At 38.1% G+C, this 14,749-nt stretch overlaps 1 long non-coding RNA gene across 1 annotated transcript; it reads left to right on the forward strand.

Moving 5' to 3' along the window:
* The first annotated feature begins 3,222 nt into the window (after positions 1 to 3,222).
* On the forward strand, positions 3,223 to 14,422 carry LOC121109499. The gene is made up of 3 exons (XR_005845845.1): positions 3,223 to 3,950; positions 6,243 to 6,367; positions 11,370 to 14,422. It is a non-coding gene; the product is annotated as an uncharacterized LOC121109499 (long non-coding RNA).
* Positions 14,423 to 14,749: the final 327 nt, after the last annotated feature.

Consider the following 14,749-nt stretch of genomic DNA (forward strand, 5'->3'; position numbering starts at 1 on the left):
TATGTGCTGAGGTAAGCCTAGGCCATTCCTCAGTTTGACAGTCAGCTGAAGAGTAAAAGGAGAACAGCTGACTATCATCTGCTAAGCTGAGTTAAGAGATATACTCACTATATGTACAGGAGCTTCCATGTTTGAATCCACGTTATCACGTGTAATTTTACTTTCATTCCTCAGCACAGCCTATCCTGCCAAAAGAGATCCCAGATCTCCTGGCACTTGTTCAGTACTGCACTGTTACCTAGTCTCCAGCTTACTTCACATTTTCCTTCTTACTTTTTATCATTAAATACTTGTGGCCCTGTTTGCAAAGGAGTTAAAGCATACAGTAGTGGTGAGACTGCAACCATTTGAAAGCTAGACATATCTAGACAAACTGGAATGATTTGGCACAGAATTTAAATCAAAACGTCTTGCCTTACGTAAACAGAAATACAGTTTTAAAAGTTAAACGAAATACAGATGAAAGATGAAAGAGGTCCTGAGCATCTCTGGCAAGTTTATCAAGGCCATTTCTCCTATTATAACTTAGGTGGCATGAAAAAGGGTGAGGTCAAAGGACTACAGAGATTGCTAGATCTCCAACCTGAAGAATATACAGTCCAGTATTCTGATTCAGGCAATACATCCAATGAAATCCAATAGAAATGCATGTTAATAAAAACTCATAATAAAGGAAACCTAGGCACCAGCTATTAAAAAAGTTTGTTTGTGTGTATATACCACGACATGCAGATCATGGATCAAAGCCCAAAACACTGTAAGACTGACTTTAAACAAAAGGTTTTTAAAAGTTCTGCATTCTACTTTGTTTCTCTTTTGGTCTCTAAGCTTTTAGTAAGCCTTGAGTTAATGCTTTCAAGCTTTCATCTGTAAACCCGAGGGCTGTAAACATGCATTTAGTGGTATCAGAGCTTTCAGGTAATATTACAAGATTAAAAATAAACAAGTAAGCTGGCAACCTTGGATACAGTGACATGGAGAAATTTGTATTTTGATGAGTTTGGCAAATAGTGGATAGGTCTCAGAACACTTTCAGAACAGGGAAGCATTTCCCTTATTCCCTTTCAGCACTTCAGAAACCATGTGGATTAGTTTTCTGTGATCTGTCAGCCTAATTTTTATAGAAATATATACAACATGTAAGGAAGTAAATAACCTATTTCCTAAATAACCATTATGAATCGATCTAAATCTACCTTACTTATCTAGAAGAAATTGCCACGCACTCATCCATTTCTTCTCAGGAACAACTTAATTAAATATCACCTAAATATCTGATTACTTCTTTTTATCTCAAATTGTACCTTGATGGTTCAGATGCAGTAAAGAGTCTTGAAAATGGATGAATGTATCGTTGTGAATGTTAGTTATATTTAAACCTACCTTTAGCCACTTCTACCCTTTCAGAGGAAGTTATGGATACTTTTCTCATCTGAAGATCAGACTTCGTGTTTCAGTCTGTGCTGAGGTGATGTATACATGGCCTTAGAGTTATCAGATAATTTTTGCTGCTACTTTGGATTTAAAACGCGGGATCTAAGAGCGTTCCAGATAAAGCAAGATTATGAGGAGAGTGGATGCTGCAGTTGGCAGACCTGAATATGATTCTTCTAACTAAATCACTTTGCCAACTTTATACAAGTACCACTCTGTCTTAAGCTTTAAGAAATATGTCACCCAGCAGCCTATGTTGTCTATACTACAGTAAAGCGGCTTCTTGGACAACTGTTCTTTCCTTCCTTCACAGTGTTATTACTGTGTGTTTGTTGAAGCACTGTCTATTCAAACTTCTGTGGAAACTAACATTTTGGCAGTGGTACAAATGAGACAGTTCCTTAACAGGGTCTAATCTCAAGCAGCTGCTAGAAATTTCATAACCACTTTACACTGAACTTATCAGAGAAAAAGAAAATATTGTGGATTCTAGTAATAGCACTGCTAATACCTCTGTTTTAAAAGCAAAGGAACTCAGAAAGCCTGGGCAGTCAGCTATTGATGTGCTGGATTAGACTCCAGATCCAGTATCCTCTCTTTCCTGGCAGTTTCAATGCCACACTTCAAAGGAACCCCTACAAGGGCAAATGGGATACACACAGCCACATACACACGCAGGTCTCATCCCAGTTCCTGAGCAAAGGTGAACTTAAATCCCAAAGCATGAGGCTTAACGTCCCTTGCAATTATTTTTTGCAATTATTTTTCTTTATTATATTTTTGATTTTCATGCAATCCATAAAGTCATCACCTGCATTCATTCATTAGATGATTTTTTATGTCAAAAATAATGCTTTGAATTATTATATAGGGCTGCACACACAGTGCACAGTTACAGTCACACTCAAGTTCATGTGCAGAAATAAATAGGCACTATACTTTTCCCCTGTGGAGGTTTCTGAGCAGCAGATAGGAGTATTAGCTTCATAAGTTTGTACTGGCCTAACTCAATGTGGGGGTAACAAAACTATGGGTAACACTGATAGTACCTTCATGCCACATTCATTCCGTGTATTCAGGTTCATCGCACTCTGCACTTTCCCCAAAAGATGTCAGATATAAACTTCTGCTATCCATAGATATTGACTGATCTGCAATTCTTGTTTGCTTCCTAATGAAAACCATAGGGTAGAGGAACAGATACAAATTCTATTATCAGCATCCTGCCAGTATCACTTCCCTGCCTTTTGCAAGAAATACGCTACTGCAGTTCTCACTGAAATCTGAATTTTGGCCCACTCAGTGGGAAAACTGACGGACCTTAACACTATTTCAATGAGAAATCACTGAGTTAAGAGTCATTAGCCCAATGGTGCCAGTACAGCTCAGAACACTCATGACCTCTTAAAAGAAAAGGAGAAATGATCAAACCGAGTTTCACAGCATCCTACACAAAAGAATCACTGGGGCAGAAGAACAACTGATCATATTTTTGGTTTGGATGTACTCCCACAAAGTGGAAAATGGAATGACTGGTAATTAGTGATGAACATTGAAGGCAGAAGCAGGCTATGTGAGTGAGGATCACTCACAATACATGAAAAAATCATCTAAATTGACAGTATAGTCCGAAGACACAAACCAGTGACTGGCAGCATTTTAGAGAAATGTAGAAACCAATGTAGAGAAATAACTACAATATTCTTAAAGAATTTTTAAAATTACAGTTTTGTAGTGATCTCTATAGCATGGTTGCCTAGTTACAGAGCAGAATCCTTGGAATGACAGAGAAAGTAGCAGTCATATGAGTTTAACTCTCCCCAACTATCAGCAATGGCTTGGCTTGTCTATAAATCAGAGTAATGTGAGCTTATAGTCTGGTATCCCACAATATGCCTGAGCTCACACAAGCATTTTACACAATTTTATGCCTGTTCTGAGTTAAAGCATCTATTTATAGTTTTAAATTATTCATATCAGATCATGAGCAATCACTGTGCGGAGTGGAATCCATCAGTCATAGATGTTGGACCACTGAGGTGGACAGAGATTCAGCAATTCAAGGAAGAGATAGGAAACAGATTTTTTCAGTGTATTTTATTAAGTGCCGCAGATGACTCCATGACATATTACCCAGGTGCTGAGAATGCTGTAGCATAACAATTGTCCCAGCACAATGGGAAGGTTAAAGTCAGAAGTATTTTTACAAAATTATACTATTATTCTGTAATTGATTTGGGGATTCTAGTAATTTAGTTCGTAGAGATTTTAAGTTTGTATACAGTCTAAATTATTTGCATATCCAATGGACAGATGATTCACCATCACTATCATGCTGCCATGCTTGGCCCTATGAAGACATCCTTGGCACCCATGCATAAACCTTCCAATATTCAATTCAACTTTAAAACACACTTTCTTTACATAGTAAGAACAGTAAAAACATTCAGGAAGACAAGATTTCACTTATTTTATCACCCTGCCTACTGCATTCTTCTGCAGCTTGCAAGAATAAGGTAAGACTTAGGAGCTGAAGGATCCCTGTCAGAATGCCTTCTAAAATACCTAGCCTGTATTTCAAACATCACAGGTAATCTGCTGGAGCTTATTTGCTCCAGAAGCATTGAACTGGTACTTACATGCCAATTTAAGGACAGACATTACTATTATTGAGGCTATTGCTGGCACAACAGATATAAAAAAAGACAGATTTCTGTATTAGTTATTAAGAGTTTCTGTTCACTCGTAGGTCATAATTTATATTTTGGTGCTAGTGTAACTTACTTGAAAGATCTTTTGCTTTGACACTCTAATAAGATCTCTATAGACTCAGACATTTTTCCATGGCTGATATTTTTCACACTATTCTATTGTAAATGCAATACCCATTCACTGAAGAATGTAGTTTCAGTAGTTGGCTCTGATACTCAGTTGTCTTAGTAAAAGCACCAAAAATTCCAAAAGCCCACTACAGCTAGCTTTCTCTATAGTTTAATTATTTTTGTAAGTATGCGACAGTTGGCTAGAACAGCAATTGGAACCATGGGGATTATTTTTATTTTTCTCTCTATAACTGTAAAGACATGATTAGGCAGATGTTTCATTGCAGATTTCTTTTAGACCAGTATGATTTTAAAACACTGAAAACAATATCCTCTAGAATAAAGTTTAGTATTGTAACTTCAAGAGTTTCTACTGCATTAGAGTAGACCAAAGAGCTTTCCCTCAGTTAGGTAAACTAATATTAAAAGTGAAATTCTAAATTCACCAGACATCAGAGGAGAGCAATATTGTAAGAAAATACTTTGTGAATACTTTCTATCCGTTATCCCCCTCACATTAACTGACAACTAATTTAAATAGATGCCACTCAACTAAAAATGAAACAACAACAACAAAAACATTAGCAGCGTACCTATATGTATTTGTGTTGCATCAATTACTGCTCCTTACTCTAAGATCACCTAACTACAACACCTTCACACATCACTGTGTATATGTAAGTAATGCATATACACAGAAATTGCTTCAAAAGTAATGTCCTGTATTTATTTCCATGGAAATGACAATAGGTAGAAAGAACAAAATAACACTGTTTTATAGAGCAAATTCTCAGCTACAAAATACTTTTCTCAACATAGTCACCATGATTAGCTATGCATTTTCATTAACAATGAACAAGAGCCTGCATGCCATGGTTGTACACATCTGTACCAGTGGAGATGAGCCACTATTGCCATCACCACTGCTGAAATACACCACACACTACCTCACCACGCTCACATCCACTGTTTGCTCCCCGGAAATGTTCATCGATGAAGCATCAGTGAATGTCAACAGGTGCCACTTTTTCTATGAGGAGAAATTCAGTGGTACAACTTTCCTTTATCCATGCTTCTATGTCAGATGACGTTTTGTCAGACTGCCTTTCTGCCTTTCTGCTGCCATCTGTCACATGGCAACAAAATATAATGGGATATTGGTGGAAAGGTTCAGACTCTACTGCCATACCACCAACATCTGCCTCTGACATCATAGGCCAACATAATAAAATAGGATGCACTACTTTCAGAGCAGCCCATGTATGCATATGTTTGTGTGTTTGTATGACACAGAAGTGGCTATATCTCCATCAAATATATAAAATCCTCTTTTTAAAGTCTAGTAGTTCAGTGTGAAAAGACGGTATAAGAGACTATCTTGAAGTCTACAACTTCTCCTTACATGTCAAAGTGCTGAAGCATATGTAGTTTATATTGAATATACCTGCTTTTTTTCCATTGTGTCTAGTCAGAAATTTTGCAAAATAGATACATATTGCATATTTTGGATGCCGTATTCTTTCTACAGTTATGTGACCCCAGGTGACATTTCAGTAGTAGATAGTAATGTCTGTGTTAAAAAAACAAACAAACAAAAAAAACTGCTTGAGAATGCAGAGTTATTAATGCAAGTTTAGAAGACTTTTTTAGATGGTGTGTGCCATTTTTCTGTCACTTCTGCACTCCCACCACTTTTGATTTGTGTTTGCTCACAATCAACTTATTCATCACCTGGCCTAGGCATTTCTTCCACTTAAATTTCAGGCCAAGATAGGGAAAAGACACACCATTTTGGCTGCCATGATAGATGACCTACTCTTGCCCATTTAAAGACTTCTCTGTCTTTCTACAACATTCAGTGTATTCACCACAGCGAGTAGTTATTTTACCTTGAGGAAGTTAATGGTTAAGCACTGAACTGGAAAACATCCTTTGTACAGAATGCAATCAGAGTACTGATGGCCCACTTTGTCTTACTTGCCTTAGATATGAAGACCCTCCAGCTTCAACATCAATCACTCTTTCTTCTCAATATCCATACAAAGGCACTGGAGAAAATTATGAGACATCATCTAAAATACCAACAACGTGGATCACTTTCTGTCCCAATGGTAGGTAAGTTTCTTACTCTGTAAATTTTATCCACTGTCAGCTAGGTCCAAAGTTAGAACAAATCCTGCTCAGATCCCTGGATAATGCCCCATGAAAGAATAGGCTGCATAGGCTGCACTGTTTACTCTCTTTAGCTAAAATTCTTCCCCACGTCCTCTGCCAGGCTTCCCATAGGAAACTGTGAGACTGTTGCTTTTTGACTGGTTTTCTTTCAGCTGTTGTTGAAATCTGTTACGGACACACAGTCACCCATATCACTCTACCCACTAATCCTGACCCACAAGCTCTCAGCTTGCTCATCACGCATCCCACAGCAGAGCTCCACGCATCTGCACATATGTGCCCATTCACACACAGGGCAATTCACCCATCATGCCATCCTTTCCAAAGAGACTGTGTCTATGCAATCCCACCACATCCTCATGTTCCCAGTGAGATCTTAGCCCTGCAGTTGCATGAGGTGTAATTCCTCCTTCTTCAGGCATCAGTGTACTGGTTGTTTACAAAAGCATCCAGCTGTGATCATTCCCCAGGAATGGTATAAGAGCTTCCTCCATAATGCCATGGGGAACGTAACAATGATGGAAAGAGAGCAGTATTAAGAACATGCCATATCACAGCTCTTTTCACTGCCAGGGGACTCCATTTGCAACACCAAATAAATGAGGTTTTGATCTGGGACTTTTCCTGGACGCTTCACAAATTCAGCACTCTAGCAGCTAAAAGCACTCTTCTATCTCTGGGTAGCATAAAGCCTCAATTCCTACTCATGGATAACAAACATGGTTACAATGGACTGAGACTTCATCACCTTTAGAGTGGTTCACTATAACTCAGGTTCTCCAAGGATAGAACACTGACTTGAAAAATTGGTCACCTCATGTTATAATGACGAAACCATCTTTGGGAGGCAACTGCAGGGATCAGTTGTCATGCTGACATGTTAATGATTCCCTCTTTAATAGCAGATTACTTTCAAAATAGTTTTCCTCATGTTTATACTCTATATACAGATGGCGAGCATGAACCAAAGCCAATATCATTAAAGAAACAAGACTTCCCTCAATGTTTAAATTCTGTCCTTCTGTCAAATGCAAGAGTTAAACTCATGAAAACACTACAACCTAAAACTAGTGAATTCCTTTTCAAGGAGATATAGGAAAAAAGATTTCACTGCTTGCTGGTCCAAAAGTAAGAGCTTCCCTGTGGTCAAACAGTCCAAAAGATAAAGCCATTACTATTATTTAGGAGAAGATGTTTTCCTTCTAATCTTGCACATGTATGTCATCATACAACAGAGATGGAAATAAGGACATTTTACAACAGCGCCATAGGGATTTTTCAGGTAATACAGAAGCAGGATCCTCCTGTCAAAGTAATGCTATTTTGGGTGGTGTTAACAGCACCTGCTCTAGGTCTAGACTGAGAGGCAGGAGGAGGAATGCATAGTGAAAAACCAATGCAGTAAAATGCATTTGGCTAATAAAAATCACTCCACTCATGTCAAATGCTTATTCTCATCTTTACAATTGTATAGTATTCTACAAGTGTAGGAATAAGGTTATGTTTAGAACAGGTTTATGAAAATCACTCCGAGTTTTAAGTCCTGAATCTACTGATACTTTTAGACACACGTTCAACATAGCTGTATTAATGCTCCAGCAGATTGATGCCATTTTCAGATGAATTGTTTATTACTAATTTCGATGTGAAATATTGTTTTTAAATTCTTGTAGTTTCAACCTTTGGGAAAGTTGATATTTTAAGATTTATTCTAGTAAGTATCAAGTTTATACATAGAAGTAGATATGAGTGAGATAAAACAATTCTTTCTCCTTCATCAAGACATAAAGCTTGAGCAGTTCTTAGCAACACCATATCAATATAATAAATATATGTATTTCTTATGTATATAAACAGGGCATTGCTGGGTGATGCACAATCAAAGCTACTACTAAATTCTTATTCTGATGGCTGAGCAACTTTCTTTCCAAAAGGACACAGAAATGGAGGCAAAACTCTGTAATCAGTGGGAACTCATTCGTTAGTGATTGCTTTCATTTTCATTTAAAAATGCGATAGAAGATCGTGCAATTCTTGTTTTCCTTGAAGATGAATTTTGGATGATTTGACAACAGTTGAATTTTTAGGACTATAAGTTCTTAACCATATTCCAATGCAGTGGGTAAATCTCATCTTGTATAACTTGAGCCTGCAACATGCTGCACATCAAATTTAAGCCAGTTCATCAAGGTTCTGTATGTACTCAAAGTGTGAGGTAAGGGCAAGTAGCCACTAAAAGCACCTTGAGGTCCCTTCCAACTCCTGCGATTCTGTGAAATGCAAGTAAATCAAAAGTACTGTGGAGACAGTAAAAATATAGGAGGAAAAGGATATGGAGAAAAGCCTCCTCACAGAAGGCATCAATGAGCTTGTTAATTAGAAAAGAAAGCAGATGTAGGCTTTCGTGGAAAAACATAGCAGTAACTGTTCCTTGAAAGAAGGTGAACATACCTTGCGTAATGGTTGTTTGGAGAAGCAGCACGCTGAGTGAGAGAAAACTCTAAATATGTGTGTTTTAATGAGGCTAGCAAATACTTGGTCAAAGTCTTCTGACTTTATTTTTCTGGGCTACATTTGTTTGAACTGGAGAAAAAAAGTGAACAAACCCTCAATAAACCCAGCTGAGGACTGCACCTTAAACAGTAATCATAAACAAATGATCAGCTATTTCAACTGCCTTAAAAATGGTTCAACATGTGGTTAAAAACTGGGAATTATTATGTTGGCACTGCAGGAGGTTTGGGATTAAAGTAAACTGTTTTATTTCAGGAAACAATGCGGCCCTTCTCCTTATTGTGGCCCAGAGAGGAGGAGAGGTGGGCGGTTGTGCAAACAGCTGCGGATGTAGGTGCCGGCCCTGTGGAGGCTCAGGGTGATAATATGAAATGAATGAGGGCAACTGTTCAGTTTGACACATGCAGTGGTTTGAGGTGAACAGTATTTACCTTTCTTTCTGCATACAGTGCTGTAGCGGTATATTTTCAGTAGAGTTCAGCCCCTGTACAAAGAACGCAAAATGTCTGCCATGTTCTTTGCTCATCTCCCTGGTAAGCTCATAGCATTACATTGCTGTAAATCTGTAAGTGCAGTTTTTACTATGTTCATTCTATTTCATCTCTAGTGGGATAATTGGATATTTCTTCACAGCACCACTATCATCAATGTCAGATGAATCTCGGAAAGGTGAAATTTCATTTTAGTTTGGATAAGCGTATGAATATTTAGAAGATTCTTTGAATCAGATATGGCTCCAGAGCTGAGTATGTGACAAGTGCAGTGTTTTTCATGAGTTTTCAGACACTTTTGCAGTGAGTTACATCTGTAAATACAGAGAAAGCGATGCCCCTGGAGTATGCTGGCCTTTGGTTGTAAAAAGGGAGAAATCTACGAGTATGGCTCAATTTGTAGATCACATTTTAACTTAAAGCTTAGCCTAGTTTAAGTAAGAATAAAGCCCTTCTTATTGAATGCAGGACTAAGAAATTAGTAGAGGTGTAGTGTATTTTTCCAACTCATAAAATATGAGATTTCATATAGTAGTAGGGAGAAAATAAGAGCACACATTGCACGACAGTAGCATGATGGATGAAAATCGTCTCATCTAATTACAGACTTCTTAAAGTTAGATATCCAAGTCTACCCTCCCTTTATAGTTAATAGAATCATCTTAATAGAACACCATTTGCTGACCTATCTCAGATGCCTGTTTTTGGAAGAGATGAATGGTTCTCTGGAGATCTAAGCTGAGGGTAACAGCATTTTCAAAACACTAAAGCTGTGAAAGAGAATCTCAAAAACTTTTAATCAGCCTGTGTGGAAGAAAAGTAGAGCGAATCCTCGTGTTTTCAGAGATCAATGGCAGGAGCTCTGGAAAGCAGTGCTCTCTGTCACTTAGTTTTTGTGTTGTTTATATCTTTCATGAGTTTGCTGCTGGTAAGAACGAACAGAATGGAGGTGGCAATTTTTTTCCACATTGGTCTCACTCAAAACAACTTAGAAAACGTTATTTGCATTCCAATCCAAATCTTCACTCCTTTTCTTCTTTCACCACAATACTCCTGGACCTCCTAGCAACAGTCCATGAATCCAGAGGTGATACCCCAATAAACAACAGATCACAACAATAGATGCTTTTTTTTTTTTTTAAGCCTTTGACCATTTCAGAATTGCTCTGTTGACTACTTCACCTCATCCTATCTTTTTGTAACATTTTTAACATTTGCATATCTTTTCAGAGCTGCTCCATTAAAGATTTTTTATTCCAACAGTGCAGTCCATCCACAAAGCTTTTCTCTCATCTCCCTAAAATATATTGACATGGAGCTCACAATGGGCAACACATATTCCTAAATCAGTGACAGCTTTATTGTGCTATCTAAAATCCAGCAGGGTCAGAAAACTGTAGTTGTATTACGCTGATAACTGCCAAACCCCAACTTTTCAGTTTGATATGTAGCATTGGAAAGACTATAACCATCTCATAGTGACCAAAAGACTGCTTTAAATAATTTAGAGAATACAGAGCATTTACTATTCATAACTTCTGCTTTCCATGTAGGAACTATAGAGCTGTACATGTGCTGGTCAGTTACCCAATATGGCAGTCAGGAGATACAAGGTACACTGAGAAGTTACTTATATCAATGCAAACTTTACCTACTGTACTGTCATTTGAGTTGTAACAGCTCAAGTCCAGTCTGCAGGGGTAGGTAGGAACGCTCAAAGGATGGTTAACCACACATACTCTGAAAGATTTCAGAAACTACAGATCACAGCTCGGAGAGAAAGTCAGTACTGAAGTGATGGAGTGGAAAGGTAAATGAGTTTAATACACAAAGGTTTAGGGTAATGCACAAAACATCTGTGTGGCTCTGCCTCTCAAGTAATTAAGTTACCCATTTTCCTCATTAAATGCTGTCTCCCTGCTCTCATTGCCAGGATTCTCTAGCTGGCCTGAAAGTTGAGGAGCTCAGTTTCATACTGACCACGCAGAGGAAAAAAGCTGCCCAAGTAAGAGCCTACCAGCCATGCCTCTAAAACCATACCACCACACTCACCAGAGGCTGCAGAGGGAGGAACCTTGACTATCAGAAGAGGAAGGAAGCCTAAGTAGCATCTGTACATGGCAAAGGAAAAGTCACACTATGATTTTTCAAAGGCTTTAAGGGATTTTCAGAGACCCTTTGCACCCAGGACTCATGCTTTACCTTGTGTCTATAAACCAACATCATACTGCTAGGCAGTGCTTTAGAAGCTGGCTCAGAGGGAAGAAGTGGCACAGCTGTAATCACAGCTGAACTCTGTAGCACCTGGAAGTCCTGGAAACTCGCCACCTCCTGCCAATAAGACCTGGCTCAGCTGGTTTTATGAGCTCTGACAAGATCTCAGCCTGGTGCAATGTTGCTGTGAATGTCAGTAATGTAACCCTTGTAGCAGAAGCATAAGGAGATTTTCCTATTTTTTCGTTGGTCTTTATTGAGCTCAGTTGATGAGGCTGACAAAAATGTGAAAGGGACACATACCACAGTGTGCATGGATGTCTGATCGTATGAACAGTATTTTGAAGAGCAGACAGAATGCTTAGATGAGAGATTCTTTGTTGTTCTAAGGATGTGAAAGCGTCCCTGTGCTGACCTCTTGTTTTTGCTTTCTAAGGTCAGTTGTTCTTCTGTTGCAATTCATATTACATATTTTCCTTCTTATAAAGATGTGAAGCTCACATAATTGAAAACTACTCATTTTTTTTTAACCTTTTAAACCTTCTCTGTCCAGTGATATGATTAGATCATGATATGTAATAAGTAAACAAGCCTCTCATGAGTTGTGTTGGTGACTTTGAGCAGAACATGGGCTGTAGATCAGACATCCTGTGGGTGACAGCATAAAGGACATAAACCATCTGGGTAAGATGTTTTCAAAGAATACTGTCAAGATCAAAAAGAAATGCAAAGAAGAGAGTTCTTTTGCCAGATAACTTATAAATCACAATCTCAGTCCATAAATATTTTTAGCACCTGCATCTCATCGCTTCCCAAACACCTACAGGTACTAAAGCTTTCCTTAATCAAAGTTAAAAATTTTGTGTCTGAAGAGTGATGCTAGCTCTGGGTTCAAACAAAACAAAGAGTTGCCAAAGGCAAAAAAAAAAACAGTTTTTTTTTTTTTTTTTTTGATTGGTCAGTATTGTGTCATACAGTGAAGGGGAAAAAAATATGAGCCTGCTTCAATATCCCAAATTGGTTCTCCCATATTTTCCATCTTTGTGCTCAGCATCAACCTCCTCTGACACAGTGTCATTGGGCCCTTTGGGACATCCGGTCATACAGGTGGCTAAAAGCCTGGTGAGAATTTCAAACAACCAGTCAGCATGGTGCAAGTAGGCAAATCAAGTGTTGTCATAGATTAGGAGTGACCTCACTGCCCTATTAGAAGAACAAGGATGAAAAAGAGCCTTACAAGCCATAAATGCTGGCAAATTGGGACGTTTGTCTGAATTTCTGGTAAGTAGCCATTAAAGAGCAGAGGAAGGAAAGGATCAGCTGGGATTTTCAGAGGGGCTATTGTTTTAAGAATCCTTTGCTAAACTGATTAAGTTAAATTCCTTCTTTCTTTTATATCCAGCTTAAACTGACTTCCCTGAAATACAGAAAACTAAAACCTATGTTCAGTCATACTTGATTGATACCGGTCAGTCTGGTATGGGAAATTAACCATACTTTAAAAAATGTTCTACAGCAGCTCCTTTTGGGAAAGAAAAACAGAAGTAGGGGAGGAAGATAAATAATAAAGAAAACTGCACTTTTATTCTGCTTTTAGGTGAGTTGCCCTTGGTTGCAGAACTATAGGAAGGGTGACATTGTAGCCTATGCTTATAAAGGATCCTCAGAACTTCTCCTGGTAAGATTGCATGTTTGAAAGATACAGAATCTGTGCTTCTTAATTCATCAGTTATTTCTTATGGTGATTTGGTTTTTAGAAAAAAGTATATACAGAAAGATTCTCAGCAAAGCCTATGATTAAATGACCCCCAAATAGACATAATACAGCAAGAGTAATACATTTTTATACATTATAATCAAATACTGTGTCTAAGGGAAAGAGGTTTTATCTTCTGTGAAATACAGGACTTGGAATCAGGAATTCTGGGGTTATCTCCTGTCTTTGTTAGTGACATAACTGAAACAGTTCATATTGGTTGGATATGTGGATACAGTGATTATTTCTGCTGAAGTTCTCCAGAACAACAAGTACTGCCTGCATCAGTGGTGTCTGCAGCCAGGCCTAGAAAGTCTTTGGCAGAAGAAAACCCCAGCATTGTTCTACTTGCCCAGGAAAAAAACCAACACCCTCATGACCTGCAGTGAGTGACTGAGTTTCTACCTGTCTTCTTCTCCTCTTTGCTGGAATTAATGTTGAACTTTGCAATACTCAGAAATTCGGGGTTAAATCAGTTTGGCTGTTTCACGAGCAAAGATGTTGTTTTATTTTGTTTGCTAAATAAAGAAATTCAGATTTATTTAACACACAAAAATGTGGAGAGAGGGGAAAAGAAAATCCTACCTTAGCTATGCAAGATGAGTTATCTCACTCCACAGGCCAGAAATCTAGTAGAATGGCTTGCCCGAGGATCAGCAATGAGTTTGTAGCAATACCATATCTCCTGAGTGCCTGAGCTGCAAGATTATCCTTCACCAATGCCAGCTGTCATTTTAATACAGAGAAGTATCTTATTTTTTTAGATACATAAATGATTCATACTAATATCAGAAGGAATTAACTTTCACAGAGAAAAACACTTTCCTTCAAAATGGTTCAAAATACATGTTTGCAATGAGTGAACTACCACTGCCTTTGGAAAGGCTGGTTTCTTGTCATTAACTTCTTAGTAGAAATTAAAATCATCCTATGCTACGCCAATGCTTTCTGTATCTTATCTCTGTAACAACAGATCAATAAAAAAAAAATACTAGAGTTTGCAATAACAAACTAAAATTCTGTAGAGATTTATCTAGTGAGGGAGGTCTCAAATCCTGGAGAGGCAGAGCAGCTGGGGCTCCCATGGCTTCACTGCTTAGCACCACCTTGCTTTGGACCCTGGAATTTTACATGGTAAATGATCTAATCACCTACCAGGGTTTGGAAATACCACAAGTTAATAACAGCAGTGCAGCCACTGACTCGAAATATTACAAAATAAAACAAAAGAAATGGAAATAATCTCACGAGTGCCGATAATTTAGATTTACAGGGTAATCCATAGGTATTACAACTCCTAACAGATTGCTAAAATACTGCTTGGAGACTTCTATTTCAGATCT

The sequence above is a fragment of the Gallus gallus genome, chromosome 1 (genome assembly GCF_016699485.2).
Source record: "Gallus gallus isolate bGalGal1 chromosome 1, bGalGal1.mat.broiler.GRCg7b, whole genome shotgun sequence".
Lineage (NCBI taxonomy): Eukaryota > Metazoa > Chordata > Aves > Galliformes > Phasianidae > Gallus > Gallus gallus.